Genomic DNA, 538 nt, shown 5'->3' with positions numbered 1-538 from the left:
GTCCCGGTGTGAATGGGGCGCGCAGGCTTGAGCGCGCAATGGCTGCTGGGAGTTGTAGGATTTTGGGGGGGGTGGCGGTGTTTTTTTGTTGTGGGGGGGGGTTCCGTTTTTTTGTTTTTTTGCCTGCAGCCGAGTGCACTCTTTCAAGTGAGCAAAGGAGTATACTGCGCGTCTCGCGCGTGTGCGTGTGCCTGTGTGTGTGTCGGGATGCAAAAGGGAAGGGGCGGGACGGAGAATGGCTTCTTGACTCATTCATTTAAGTCAGCATTCATCTTCTAGATTGTAAAAGTGTACAAGTTAAGGGCAAGAGCTTTCGCACAAAGCGATTAGGTTTGCATCTCAGCTCTGCAGCTTGCTAAATGTGCAACCGTGGGCAGATTATGTAACTTCCCCATGTCTTAGTTTTCTCATCTGTAAAATGGAACTATTAATAGTACCTGCTTCCTAGGATTAAAACAGAATGAATTCATGTAATGCAACGTTGTACTATGTGCCTGATACATAATACAGTAAGAAAGCACTATGGAAGTTACAGTCA

Source organism: Vicugna pacos, chromosome X (genome assembly GCF_048564905.1).
Source record: "Vicugna pacos chromosome X, VicPac4, whole genome shotgun sequence".
Lineage (NCBI taxonomy): Eukaryota > Metazoa > Chordata > Mammalia > Artiodactyla > Camelidae > Vicugna > Vicugna pacos.
This window is presented reverse-complemented; position numbering follows the sequence as displayed.